A 13,229-nucleotide genomic window follows, 5' to 3' on the forward strand; every position below is an offset into this window, starting at 1 on the left:
TATGACCCATGGCCCATCCACCAACTGCTTGTGTGCCCCCAGTGGATCCTATTGCAGGTTCTGGAAAAAGGGCAGGAAGCTCTATAGTAGCCAATTAAGTACAAACAAGCTCATAAAGGAAGTTTTTTTCTCCATAATCCTTTCAGTAAGCATATGGCTTTTGCTTTGGCAGTCTCAAGTTATTGTTCTTTTTTGCTCCTTGTTTACATTGATGATAATGGAAACACGAATGCCAGATATTCACATTTGAACTTTCTGACTTTTGAATAAATTATTATACACAAGAGAGGTTATTCAACTGCTTTTATTTTCCCCTTAATGTTTCTGTGCATATGTTTCCAGCTTGCTGCTCTTCAATTTCATTAGCTAAGGAAATGCCACACTGGAAAAACAAAACAGAGCAGAACAACTAGTTTAAAAAACAGTTTATGCAATAAAATTGCAATCTGTGCTTGTTCAGGGTATTAAAGATACTCATCTTCAGGAAGTCTAAAATCAGAATATTTTTTAGGGTAGAAAAAATGGGACAGATAAAAAAGTTTAAAACTTTTTAAAAGCACCCGATCTGAAAAAACTTTTACTTCCGTTCAGATGTGATGCTGATTCATTAATAAATAAATAAATAAAGTGGAGGCCCAGTCTCTCTGGAAGCTGTTCTTGCTGTTGGTTTTGTGACACCTGGAGCTACAGGAGGGATGGAACAGACGAGGAAATGTCAAGCCTCCTTTCAGCAAGACTTTGCAGCCTGATCAGTCTGAGTAAAGCGACAAACAGAGATGAGGGGGCGGCAGGAAGGCCAGCAAAGTGCTTGTGGTGTTTCAGAAAATGGGAGCTTCTTTCTCTGTATGAACGTGAGAATGTACTCGCACCTTGCAGATGTCCTGGCACAAAAGGGTTTCCACAGTAAGTAAGACGATAACGGTGCCTCAGCAAAGAAGGGATAAAATGGTATTTACTGAACGGGACAGCATGAGAGGAGCACAGAGAATGTGAGATGAGGGAGGATGAAGGGACGTGAACAGCAGTGTGTTTTACGAGGGTATTGCATCCCCTCAGGTTTGTGGGTACCCACCTGGAGCTCAAAAATCTCAAAACAGCTTCCTCAAGACAACCACCTTAACCTGCCTTTATCCCACCAGGGCATCAGGAGGTCAGCACCCCAACACAACAGTAAGGAAATGTACATTTAGGATTTTCCCTGAGATTGCAGCAAAGTGCTCACTGCATCCTTCTTGAACTGCCGTGTTAATGGCTATTTGTGCCTTCTATACAGAAAATGACATTTTTTAAAAGTGCCATGTCTGATAAACTCCAATATTTGGGGCCCTCCAAGCTATGTGAATTTCCAAGGTAAGCCTAAATTAATACTAAGTTAAGGTGTGTCCACTTCTCTGCCAGTTTACACTGAATCCCTGGGAGGATTAAAAAGTGAGTGTAAAAGATGAGAAGACAGAACTTCAGGCACATGAATGCCAGCCTCTGCTTTGATACCGTGTATAGCAGCAGGAGACTTCTCTAAGAATGGAATTGTATTATATATAATTTATTAGCTTGAATTAGCACAGCTAAGTATATAATAAGAAAAAGCAGGTAGCTTCCACTGCTACCTGGAAGTACTATTTTTGACCCAGCAAGGGATAACAAACCACCCCCCAGCCGTTCTTAAGATCTGGTCATTCAACAGCTTGATTTATCCTTTTTTATTTATTTATGTATTTATTTATTTATTAAACAAAACAAACAGACAAACAGTTTTTATTACAACTGTAGATAGTCCTAGCACCCAAAACATGGCTGAGGACACAAATAATCTTTCACAGCAGAAATATCCCTTGCTGATAAGAGGTGGTGTACAGTACGTGGACAGAACCAGTCCAAAGCAACATTAACCTGCAAACATCGGTAAGAAAAAATATGTTGTGCATCTTTTTGGTACCCGAGGTTAAAACCTGCTTCTAGAAGATGTTTCTTCCACAGTGAGTAAAAAGTTTGATAGAAATATTTTATGACTGTGTGGTTTGCCTGTGTCCTGGTTGTTCTTCAATTGCTTCCATTTCTTGTCTAAGTGTGCTCAGGTAGAAATAGAAACAATGCCACTGCCTTTAGTGGGATTGAGCTTAGTTATGCTAGCAGTAATTTTTTCCATATGATAGAAGAAAGGCTCCTTCAAAGGCTACACAGTTTATGAATCATGAAGAATCATTTCAACATAATGCACTGGATGAGGATGGTAGCATGGTATGCGGTGCCACTAATCACTGTGGACACCTGTAATTGCTAGCTGCCAGTGCTTAGCACAAATTAGGAATAAGGGAATTTGAACTGAAAAGAGCAGAAGCTGTTACAATAATTAAAGAAATCATTCCTTTCACGGCTTTTGTTGGAATAGCAATGATTAGTCTGCTCATAGCTTCCCGGTTTCACAGGGTAACTGCTGTCATAACATTTAGAGAAGGTTTGAGATGAACACTGAAAATAAAATGATAAATGGGCTGGGACACGAAGAACAGCGAGTACAAAGTGACAGCTGTGAAGAGCGGCGTGCCGTCCAACCACACACCCGCTGCTGCAAAAAAGGCATTTGTAACTCAGTGTCTCAGCACCCAGATGTCTCAGTCATGTCTTCTGCAAAAGCCGTATCCACTACCAGGAATGACTCGTGAGCTTGTTCATTGGGTGAGCAGTCTGAAGATGCTTTGAACACCAGCACTTTCTTATCCCAAATCTTTTTTTCTCAGCTGGTTGCCATTATCCAGCTGCCTTGTTCAGCCTGCTGTTATTGTCTTGCTCAGTTTGTTGTTACTTGACACAAATTTCTACTGATTGCATTTGTTTCTGCTGAAAGTTCTTTAAGATTAGTTATGATGACAAAATACTTTTTTTTGTATGTTAAAGTCTGAGTATCAGACCGTAGGGAGTTAATCTCCTCTGAACAGGATGGTGTAGCTCCCATTCACAGCAACACATACCTTATCTGTGCAGGGAAAAAAAAAAAAAAAAAAAAGCAAAACCCCAAACCATCCAAACTAGATGAATGTGCATGAGTAAAATAACAAGAACAGAAGTTCTGCAGCCCACTCCATTAGACTTTGGTTGAAGTTGGCCCATAAATTCACAAGTCTTTGGGAGGGAAGGGACTGACAGATGGAGGAATGGACAAGCAAACTAAGTGATTGCACAGGCCTCTTTTCATTTGTAAACCAGGCTCAAGATAAATTATTTTCCCACTTCCCACTTGCAACGTTGCAAAACTGTTCTGCAGTAGCATCTTTGCACCTTTACAAGTGATGCAAAGTTCAGTGTGGAGGTACAGAACAGTGTCCTGACATTGCTAACTCTGCAGGTCAGTTTACTACAGCAAGGCTCCTCCTGAAGTGCAATATAAAATCTAGCTGATGAACCAGGTAACTGGATAATTTAGTCAGCTAACCTGATATTGCAATGGTTCATCACCTTGTTTTTTTGTCTTCGGCATTTTTTCAATTATTGGAAAACAAATTGCATGCATTTATCTACCTACTTTGTTGCACGCAGAAGCTATTTGAAAATTCTTAAGCCCTTTCTGGGTTTTCCTGTGTGGTCTGCATGCAGAATGCAGGGCTCTGAGGACATACAGCAACGACACCGTCCTACTTTAAATAGTGCAGTGAGTGCAGAGATAGACTTTGCTTCCTCTAAGCAACTGGAGCTGAGGGTTTGATGCATTTATCTTATGACCTTGTTCCAATGTGTTAAATAGCTGTCTTCTTTGAATGGTGATTTAATTTGTACCTGACCTATGCCTAGGTAGATCACTTGAACAACTGCTAATACAGATGGACGACTGACCTCTGCATTTAAAGATGTGTGAATTTAGTTGCATTTCCATCTTTTTATTTTAGACACTTGTAGCTTTTCAAATCTGTAAAGTTTCAGTGACTCTTATTCTGATCATCCTGAAAAATCCTACAGAAATTAGTAGGCCTGGGAAGTGACAGTGTTGTGTGTATGGGTGGGTTCATTCATTGCTACCGAATTTTGTTTGAGGAGGTCCCCCTGAATTAATTAATTGAAAAAATCAGTAATGTCTTAATTGTCACCTTCTCTGAGTTGCTAATGGATGCTTGAATTCATCAATTCAGTCCTGTTTAAGCACCCAGGGGACATTTCAGTTCAAATGGAAACACCCTTGGATCTTAAGCATCCTTATGTTTAAAAAATATAGGACAGAAAGCACTCTGAAGTTGCTTTCCCAAGCCCAGACACCTGCATTTTTCATAAAACTGACTTTGTACTTTGTGGGTGTTCTGAATATGGCCACTTCATTCTCATTTTTGCTGTAAATAAGGATACAATCTCACGATCAGTACACCCTCAAGCACTTTTCCTATGAAGGCCGAGAGGTGTGCAGGGAGACTACTGGCATCACCTGCTGTGGTACGTGTTTTCACTGGGGGGAAAGAAACACCATATCCCATCGCTGTAACAGCTGTGGATATGTACATGTTCTTCCATACTGATGGCATGTTTGGGGGTTAGTCCCCCTGCAGCATGTAGGTTTGAACCTGCAAAGTCACCTGGCCTGCTTCAAACACAAGTCGTACCCTGGGTTCTGCGAGCCCATCGGTGCAGGCTGCTGTACCTGGAGTGTGATAAATTACCCTGTAAAAAGACATCATCCAGTAATTATTTGCACTCTGCACACTGAGGGCTTTCTGTCTCTTTCATCTCCATCACTTCTAAGCAGCCTGTTTTTTCCACATGGAAGTTACTCGTTTTGTTTCATACGCTGCTGAGGGCTTTAAATGGGGGAAATGAGAATAGTAGATCAGCCATGCTGACAAGCACGATGCCTGCCTCTCCTCAATAAAGCATTCTGCTCTCTCAACCGGAATGTACTATTTTTTTCCTATGTGTTCTCACGCATCGAGAGAGTGTGGGAGGACCAAATGTCACCACTTTGTCTTATTTTGCCAGTGACCTTTTCATCACCCTACACACACACTTGACTAGACGTAGTGTGGCTTCTTCTAATCTCAAGACGCATGTGGGAAGTTGAGGGGAGAAAAGGAAGGAAGGAAGAGAAATAAAGAGAAGGAAAGAGGGAAAGCAGTATCAATAAAATCTATCAAATCAGCTTCTGCTTTTTGTGTAAATAAACATGAGGACACACACACATGAGGGGTTCAATGCTGGACAGGATCTCAGGACAAATGTTCTGTTTTTGAACTGCAGAACATGAAAGGGCCAACACAACAGCCCAGGACAGAGCAACATCTAAAAGGAGAGATCTTTGAGACAAAACATTACTGTGTTTGCACAGCCTCCCAGTCATTTGTCCCTCCTCCCTACCTCTTGTCTCTCAGATAAAATACTCTAGGTGGGCACAGGACCTATTTGGGTTGCTCGGGGAGATCTTCCCTCCCTCGCCCCTGTTCCCCACTGGCTCTTGCCACCTTCCCCCAGTCCCTCCCTCATCCCCCACTTATACATTTTGTCTCTGTCCATGCAAAATCCACCTCCCAGGATACATATTAGTCAAATGTTCTAGTGTTGGGCACCAGCATGTGTCCTTCAGTGACCTGGTGCAGTTGGGGAGTGGAGCTTCGCCGTGTTTTGTTAGGGATGAATTGGCCCTGACAGAGTCAGAGGCCTGTTTCTAGATGTTAATCAGGAGAGTGGGGAAATTTATGATCCGAACTGGCAGATAGTCAGAAATGACTACTTAGGAAATGTTGAAAAACAGTCTTGTGAAGGAAAGAAAGATTCAGAACTGGAGATGTGCGGGAAGTTGAAGCTGTGGCAGGAGTCCGGCTTGGCCAAATTGGGAACTCCTAACTGAGCTCAAATCTTGAAAGAAAGTGTGTAGAGGGTGGACGGACTGTCTGTGAGGAATGTAAAATAATTAATTGCCCACGCTGTTAGGTTATGTGATAAGGCTCAACTGCATGGCCATTGTCTCAGCAGAGAGACAATGGTGGGAGGGGAAGCGCAAATAATTCCCTGCCCAGCTCCTCCCAAGCCTATCAGCTCATGAAAGCTTCACAAGCCTGGAGAAGCACAGGGACACAAAGACAGTCAGGAACACAAAGCAAGGACTCCTGAGGATCAACCCCCTTGTCTGGGCTCCTCCTAGGGCTGTCCCAGCAAAGCCATCAGCCCTGATGTCGAGGTGGGATACCCATTGTGCTACGAGTAGGCCTGCAGCCCTGGGGAGGGTGCCAGCAACTGGGGAGACTGGGATCCAAGGGCCAGCTACTGGTTAGCTTTCTGAGGCCTGCTGTTGAAGGAATCCATGTCACACATATGTACATGTACACATATTCTCACTAGCAGGCCTCCATCCTGCACACACAGACACGAAGTTGCTGCAGCCTCACCTTTTTGGGGCTGCCAGATCCAGCATGACATACTCACCTCTGACATGGACATGCGGGGACGGCATTAAGAGAGACAAACCTGAACTGAAGTTAAAACTAGTGAGATGTTCAAGGGTGATGCAAGGTCTTCCACAAGCACATCTACAATGGGAGGAACACCAAGGAAAATAGGACCTGCTGCTTAGTGGGGCAGGGGACCTAGCCTCAAAGGGCAAGCTGGCTTATGTCACTGCAAAGCTGCTGTTGCCTTTGAGAGGTTACTTACAACCTGTAGAAGTCTCTGATTTGGTGATAATAACTTGCAGAATACAGCCAGATCTTCTTGCTTTCTAATGAATATGTAAAAAAAAAAAAAAAAAAAATAACTTTATCAGACAGGTTTCCAAAGATACCAGGATTTAGGGAACAGGACAGATGGAAATCTAGCTAATATTTCCTTGAAGACAATACCTGAAATCAATTATCTATACAGGCAGATCTTCAGGTAGCTTAAGGTTGACTGTGAGTGCAACATGTTGTAGAATATTATTTGTGCTGCTTAAATTAGAATTTGAAGTGTCCTTGATAAATACGTTAGCTGTCAGGTTTTGAAATGAACACACCCAGCATGAGTGATTGCTAAAAATCTATGGACAGCTAAATATGTTATAAAAATAAAGCTGCCTTGCCAGTTGGGCATTTGTATTATGAAAACAAAAAGGGGATAGTACTATGTATGACAGGCCTTTCCAGAAAGAAAACACCCAGTGTTTGCTGTTTTTTGGAAAACTCACAGCATCATTGAACAATGTGGGTGGGAGGGGACTTCTGAGGTCATCTGGTCCCACCATTTGCGCAACTCACATGCAACTTCAGGCTTGTATTAGGTTGCTCGGGGCATTTTCTAGTGAAGCTTTGAAAGCTCCCAGAGATGGAGAATCCAGAACCTCTCTTGGCAAGCTGTTTGACCATCTTCACAGTGATTTTTTTTTTTTCTGATGTTTAAACAGAATTTCGCTTGTGCATTTTAACAATCATCCTTAGTTTTTGCATTGTGCATTCCTGAAAAAGAGTTTTGCTTTGTCTTCTTTAAAATGCCCCTTTACATAGTGGAAAAAACTATTCTTTCTGAATAGTTTCATGAATCTTCTTTTGGAAGATTTGTTGCTATAGCACACAGAAGTGTCTCATGGACAGTCATGGCATTCAGGCTTTTACAGTAAAGTTTCTGACATCCATCCATCAGTCATTTCAAAAATATTTTATGAAACGTGTCCTCTTAGATAACTATTTTTGGAAGAAATAGGGTGAGATTAAACAGCTACAGCATGGCTGTGACAGGATCAATTCCTGTCTTATTTTTTTTTTCAAATGATTTCCATTTAAACTGATTTATTAAAGCAGGAATGGTTGTGGGCTCTTCAGTTCCCTTTGAGTCCGAGGATACAATCTCCATCTCACCCTATTCCATCCTTCCAAAAGTCCTTAATCTCAGATGGAAGGTAAAAGAGCAATAACGGAGCCAAATATCTTCCCCTCATCAAGCAAGGAAGATAGGAAGATATTAGTAAGGAAGATAAAACTTTTATCAGTAAGTGATAAATTTTCCTTATTAGCAAATAAGTTTTCCAAACCTTTCTGATTGCCCACATAGGTAAGGTTTGTTTGTCTCTGTATGGGCAATTATTGCTGTTTGTTTTCCTGTGAAGTTCTGCAGTCCAAAGTAATAATTCAGGGATTTTTTTTTAAAGGCTCTTCTAGTTGTAGTTTTGTTAATTTTTAAAAAACCTTTCTAATAAGGAAACTCCTACTAAACACTGCATAGAAAACTAGCTCTGATCTTTTCATGTTATTGTTTCGAAAGAGACTACAGAGATAGCATGAGGGATGAGTGCTTTTCAGGCCTCATAACAGAGCTTAAGATCCTAAAATTAGTGGCTTGCTTTTTCCCTTAGTGTTGTACTCTACCAAAATGGCACTGGAACTACTCAGTTTTAAGCTGCTTCTTCCTAGGACATGATTTATGGACTCTCAGATTTATTCAGGAGCATCAAATATCCAGTGAGATAGGCTGACAAGAATGTAGATGCACTCCGATCTTTCTCAGAAGTCACGGCGTCTGTTCTGCAGCTCCATGTTTCAAACCTTGCTACAGTTTTGACTGCCTTACAAATTAACATCCTTATGATGGGAAGTGCCTTTAAAGCTGACATTCTGGGGAGGAATGTTTGGGGATAGCTATTCTTTAATAACTCGTCATACTCTATTTCCTTTCCCAGTGTGTGATTAGCACTCCTTTCTTTACTTGTTGCTGCGTGAGTTCGCCTGTAGCTGGTTGGAGTCACAGCAGCTGGGGCTGTATGTTCAGGGTGAGGCAGGGTAACAGACACTAATGACCAACATTTTTCCTTGTCTATTGCAATCAAAGGTTTCAAATGGTCTAAAATGTTCTCCCCCTTCAGACCAAGCTTCTTCCTCCCATGTCTGTGCTGGTTTCCCTTGCCAGCTCTCCTGAGTGTCAGGCCATCTGCTCCTTCCCCTTCACTTTGAAAGCTTGGCACTTTTACAGGTGCTTCATAAGCTTTTCTGCTGTCTGAAGAATTTCCTGCTGTCACCAGTGCCGCTTTTCACATTTTTCAGTTTTACAATTTCTTTTGCAGCCAAAATGGCAGGTTTTTAACAAAACAAATTCATTGCTAGGGCTTGTGCAATGCACTAAGAAATCCCCTGCATACATACACATTGCTGGTGGAGTGGACACACAAGCCATGGTAGCTCCAGAACAGCAAGGGAAACAAGTCATTTCATTCTTCTGCATCATCTTCACCTTTTTTTAATAGGGCTTTCTACTTAGCCATGTCAGAAAATAATGGCCTAGATGAATTTTTAAAAAATACATTCAAGAATATAGTCTTTAAAGCACTGATCTGCAGAGTGGGAGACGTAAGTTTAATGAATTGTGCATTCAGCATGAATCAAGCTATCGAGAAAATATTTTTTACCCAATAAATGTTTAATTTATACAAAATGGAACAGCTGCAATATAAGGGATTGCAAGAAAGGGAGAGCTATACTGAAGCTATCATCCAGGAGTTAGGGATCTTCTGATTGCATGAGCAGGCATCAAGCTTGGGGCTACTTAACAGTCTGATGAGCTTGCTGTAATTTTTTTTACTGCTTTTACTTTTCAAAGATTAGGTTAGTGCAGACTGAAGACAAATGCAGTAATCCCACCGACTTTCAAGTGTTTCTTTTCTGGCCAGTACCAATTATTATGCTGCTCACACGCTCTGGCACAAAGTACCCAGCTGGCCACCATCCCACTGAGGCGGCCAACAAAACAAAGCTGATCTAAAGGTATGGTAGGCAGGCACAGGATTGTACACATTGCAGAATTCTCCTAAAAGAACTATAGGGAGTAGGTCTGCCACTTGGAAGGGGTCCATGTGAAAGAAAAACATGAAACCTGAAAAACAAGATCTTTATTGGTTGCCATCTATTTCATAAAATATGCTTTTGTATATATGTGTTTAAATATTTGTCCAGGATTTGATGCTGTGCCTTCCATGTTTATTAGTTATTCTTACTGTGTCTTACTGTAGATTCTTTTTGTATGATGCATGCCACACACTTTGCTTTTAATCACTCTTTCCTTCTTTTATTTAACCTCATGCTTATGGGCAGTGGTGACAAAATGTTCAAGGTGACAGTCAAGTGACTTTATTCTCCTCCAAGGAAATACCAGCTCTTGATTTTCTTGCATCTTTCATTAAACTAGAGGGAAAAGTAAGAAGGAAGCATGACATACATAGTCCAGCATGTCTTACAGTTGTGATTTGAGACCACACGACTAAAATTTGGAAGGAAAAGCTACTTCTGCTCAAAACAGAGTGTGACCTAAGGAGCTTTTCTACATCATTACCATAACTTAGTTAAGAATATGCAACGCCTGCCATTTTCTTAGCACAGCTCTCTTGACTACCTGTTGCAAACAGGAAAAAGTCTTCCTACAATTTGGTGGTCCAGTGTTTGCCAAATTCTTGACTTATCATCCTGGTTTATACCTACAATACCTGACATTCCTTGTTAATTATTAATGGAAGCACTTGTTAGTATCTGATACCAGACCATATCATGTATATTCACTAACAGACACCCAGGAAAACACAATTACTTTGTTAGTTATTGTAACTTATGCTATAACTCAAGTTACTCCAGACATATGGTTCGGGAAGATCCCTTCTGTCTGCACTTTGGGAGCTTACCAAAGCATCGTGTGGAGGTATTCCTAGTCACGAGTAAAGGACTAATACTTTGGTAGCTATTAGCTAAAGGAAATGCATATTATTGAATATAATTTCCTGGTTCTTTTTCCTTTTATAAAATGTCCATTGTCATACATTTTCAGTCATATTCTGCTAAAAATATGAAATAACTGATCTGAACTGAGACCAGATTCACCTTTGCTGCAGATGGCAGGAAAGAGAGCAGAAGGCAGGTGACAAGGGGGCTGCCTGGACAAGGTGGGTGCTCTGGCACGGTGTGAGGGCAGTGTCTGTGCTGGGCTCCGAGGCCACAGTTTCCTCAGCCCCTCTGCCTGCCAGCTTGGGCTGCACTTGAGCTGTAGTGGGGTGACAGAGTTTATTGTGAGCTTGCCTTTGTGATTCACAGGGAACTACAGGAACTCAGCTACCTGCAAAAATTAGCAAATTATATTCTTCATCTCTTAAATACAATGACAAGTACGTTTAGATTGGGCAGAAACTGGAATTAGGAAAAACCTGAATATCAGAAAAACCCCTGCAAGCTGCTTGAACCACCCTAGTATTTGCCTAAATTAAGATGCCGTGCCTCCCTATACTGAGCTATTTTAAACCAAATTTCTTGCCTCTGTTAAAAGCACCCTTCTTCCAACATACACTCCATTGTTGAAGCAGAATACATCAGAATTATTTCTAGCAAATCCAGTTTTAAAGAAAATTATCATAGAAGTTCCCTTCCTCTGAACAACTGAGTACTATGCAACTTCTTGAGGTTTCGGTGGAAGTTTCACTACATTTGAGATTGCTGATCACAAACACAGATGTGTCAGCTGCATATCTCGTCAGGCCAATACGACAAAAATAAACACCAGCAGTATTAAAAGGGCAGAGAGGTGAACAAGTTGTCCTTGCTTTATTCCCATTAGCACTTACTCCAAAGCACTCAAGAGTTTGTATTTAAAAGTAGTCAGAGCGGGCATGAGCAGATGTATATGTGTGCATGCACATACATGCTGAAAAAATAAGTTATTCTGAATTAGAGTTCTGCATTTGTCAGATACAGTGACACGAACACATGCAGCAGAAACAAAAATAGGTTAGTGGAAGGGAGATTATATTTACTTGCATATAGGAATGAAGAGCGTGACATAACTGAGTTTTTGTGGTCCACAAAATGGGTGAAGATATGCAATATTTGTATCAGTAGCTTCCACAGGTCTGTCTGTGTAAGTGCAAAGCACCCCGTAATGCTATGGTGCATGATGCTTTCGTTTGCCAGGAGTAGTTGGGTATTGACAGATCTACACAGAATTGTGGTATCAAATTGTGTTCAAAATGAAATGATACAAATAATGTTTTCCTATGAAACATTTCCCCCTTGAATCATTTTCCCCCTTGAAGCATTTTCCCCCTTGAAATTCAGTTCCAGACCTGAATTCATGTCTTCAGACAGCTGTATTTGCAGTACTGCTAGTACAAATATGAATGATCAAAACATTTTGAATCCATTTTTGATCCACCCTGTTGAGCATTAGCAGGCATTTAGACATGATGCCTCCACATGTGCCACAGCTTTTACAGGAGACATTGCTAATCACAGCATTTACCAAGTGTTAAGGCAGAGCACAGGCAGGGCTCATTCTCACCACATACATGTAAAATATACATGTAAATAGCACTATTTGCATGCTGTGTAGTTGTAGAAATATAAGAGAAAGAAGGGATTCTCTTGCTCACTTTTGTTAGGAAATGACCTTACTGTTTCTCACTTTGCTTTTTGCCCTGCTAGATGCTAGATGCACTGTTCTTTCACACTAATCAAAACAATTTAAGTTAACTCAGAACTGATCCATACTCAGCTTGATATTTGCTGCCTTTGAGATCTTAAGAAGAGTACGTATCTAAAATTCTGCCTTCTTTTCCCAGCTATATTAGTTGGTGAGCTAAAAAACTTTACAGATCTTCCCAAGCTTTTCCTTCAAGCTTGAAGCACTTTATTCAAAAGGTATTGGGAAAAATAAAATGCTGGTTTTGCTGCTGAGTCGACATAATGGGAATAGAGGCAAGAATATTAGAAATAAGAAAATTCTGCAAGAGGTTTCTGGGTATGTTGGTCTCGATATAAGGTTAAACAGTAAATAACCTCAAGTCATTTGCATTGAATCTATCCTGCTGTGCCTCCTGCAAGTTTTAAAACGGAATTATTTATCACTTCCTGCAGTGTGTTCGGTACCATGCATAACTGCCAGTCATGATTGCACTGCTGAAATTGATAGCGTCCGGAGGCTGAAAAGCTCACATGGGCCAGAAAGCAAAAGTAGGCCAGTGGGGACACTTGGCTTGTGGGTGGCAGTTGCCTGAAAGGCATATGCCTTGCTGATGATATTTAGTTACCCTCTGAATCCCCCCCACACCGTGGTACACTGGTCAGTGGACAGGACAACACTAGACCCAAAGGTGGCTCAGGCACCTATCTGTGAGCCTGACGTCAGTCATTTTGCAAGTTTCTGAAACACACAAGAATCCTTTGAGCTGGAGCCCTAATCCAACTCTGACACAGGCAAATGCAGTTCTGTATGTTGTACAAATGAATTTGCACAGGAACTGATTTAAAGATTATTATGGGAAT

Source organism: Netta rufina, assembly GCF_964035555.1.
Source record: "Netta rufina genome assembly, chromosome: 4".
Classification (NCBI taxonomy): Eukaryota; Metazoa; Chordata; class Aves; order Anseriformes; family Anatidae; genus Netta; species Netta rufina.